Raw genomic sequence first — 2123 nt, 5'->3', positions numbered from 1 at the left:
TAACAAGCAAGCAGACTCTGAGGTGGACTTGCCCAGCTCAGATTTGCATCCTACAATTTTGAAACTCATTGCATGACCCACAGAATCTAAACAGGAAGGTGCATGGGGAGGAGGAGCTGCCAGTGAGGTAAATGGCCTGCCTGGAATATCTGAGGAGAACACAATTTCATGGTGGATTAGCTGCATCTCTTAGGATTCTGTGTGGGTAGTATCAGAAAGGGCAATTGAAACTGGCTTGAGAATAGAAAGAATGTAATGGTCTATAGAACTGAAAGATCAAAATGTAAGCTTCAGCTAAGACTTGATCCTGCCACTCAAGTGATGGCAACCAGGACTGGGCGTCCCCTCGTCTCTTCTGCGGTGTTGGCTCCTCACCTGGCTCCACACAGCGGCCTCCCCAGCAACGCCCCACATCAGCCTTCCCATGCAGGACCCAGTCAGGGAGGGGCTCCCAACATCAACAGATGCCTCCAGTGGATCCTGTGAAGTTCTGAGTATAGCAGGCTTGTTGGTTCACATACAGCAGTACCAGGCTTTAAGGATGACCCCAGAAATGGGAAAATTCACCCCCTCAGAGTGCAGTAGAGCCAGGGAGATGAAGGAGGCTCCTCAGTGAGGTGACCCAGCTCTCTCTGGGACTGCATCGATCCCTGTAGCTTCACTCGCCCCTGCAGCCTAACAACTTCAAACTCTTCCCAGAGGAGAAGCTAACTGGTCATTTTACTCACATGTAACTATATTCCAGGCCTTACTCTATCTTTTCATTTTCCTTTGTTTAAAGATTCACAGGTAATTTGTTGACCAAAAATATTGAAGTCTTATGTTGCAACAACAGCTAATATTTAGTTATTTATTGAACACCAACTATCCTCATATGTCCAGCACTATTCTAAGCTCCTTACACCTATTAATTCATTTAATCCTCTCAGTAATCCCATGAGGCAGGTGCAATGATTATCTTTATCTTCACTGTACGCATGAGGGAGCTGGGGCACAGAGAGGTTAAGGAACTTGCCCGATATCACACAGCTAATAAGCTGTAGAGTCAGTATTTGAATACACGTAGGCTAGCTCCAGAGCCTATATTCAGTAATAATTACCTGACAGTTCTCTGCTCTGTCATGGGATGTATACCAATCTCTCCTAAGTTCCCCTGTTTGGCATTCCTTTGTCTCTGTTTCCAAGGTTCCCAGAGCAAAGCCCCATCCCACAGAGGGTTAGTACCCATTAAACTGCTCTGAATGTGCCTGTAGTCCCAATTGAAATAGACAGTGATTTTTTAGAAAGATATGGGGGGCTGGCTCACAGAATCATGGGACCAGGTTGTTGGATGGGCAGGACCAAGAGATTTTGCGGGCAGTGGGGCAGAAACCAGAAGCAGAAATCACAGCAACAGACCACTGGCCTGAAGAGTTCCATCAGGACACAGCCACCGTGATAAGCAATTTCTAACACTTCCCCTGTCCTTGTGCTACGCACCAAGGTTCAGTGTCCCAGGAAAGAGCATCTAATTATGTTTATTCTGCACGAAGGCAGCCTGTCTGTGCCCTTCAGTTCACTGCCCAGGCCACAGAACTACCCTGAGCCCAAGTCCAGAGACCTCAGGAGCATCTTCTCTCAGGGGAGAGAACAGATTTATTTCTGAAATTTCTTTCCATTCATATTTGGGGTGAGTAAAAGAGGTGAGAAGCAGATAGGAGTGTCGACGGGGGTTGAGAAAATGTCAATTAAATCCGATAAACATTTACTGAACCTCTGTTAAGTGCCCAGATCAAAAGGAGGAGGAAAAAAGTGGTTAGAGAGAGAGAGTGAGAAAAAATACATAGTGAGGGCGGGCCCAATTTAGGGGTCAGATTCTGGTCTGGAGATGTCAAGAGGACTTAGATTTGGGAGTAGGAGCAGATGGAGTTTGGATGTGTTGTCCCCTCCAAAATTCATGGGGAAATTTGATCTCCAGTGTGGCAGTGTTGGAAACTGATTGAGTCATGGGGGCGGATCCCTCATGAATGGATTAATGCTCTCCCCGGGGGAGGGGGGAGTAATGAGTGAGTTCGCACTGGATTAGTTCCCACAAGACCTGATTGTTTAAAGGATCCTGGCGAGTGCTCTCTCTCTCTCTCTCT

This window comes from Galeopterus variegatus, unplaced genomic scaffold, assembly GCF_000696425.1.
Source record: "Galeopterus variegatus unplaced genomic scaffold, G_variegatus-3.0.2 Scaffold2442, whole genome shotgun sequence".
In the NCBI taxonomy this organism is placed as follows: domain Eukaryota; kingdom Metazoa; phylum Chordata; class Mammalia; order Dermoptera; family Cynocephalidae; genus Galeopterus; species Galeopterus variegatus.
The sequence above is the reverse complement of the archived record's forward strand: the minus strand, read 5'-3'. Positions refer to the sequence as shown.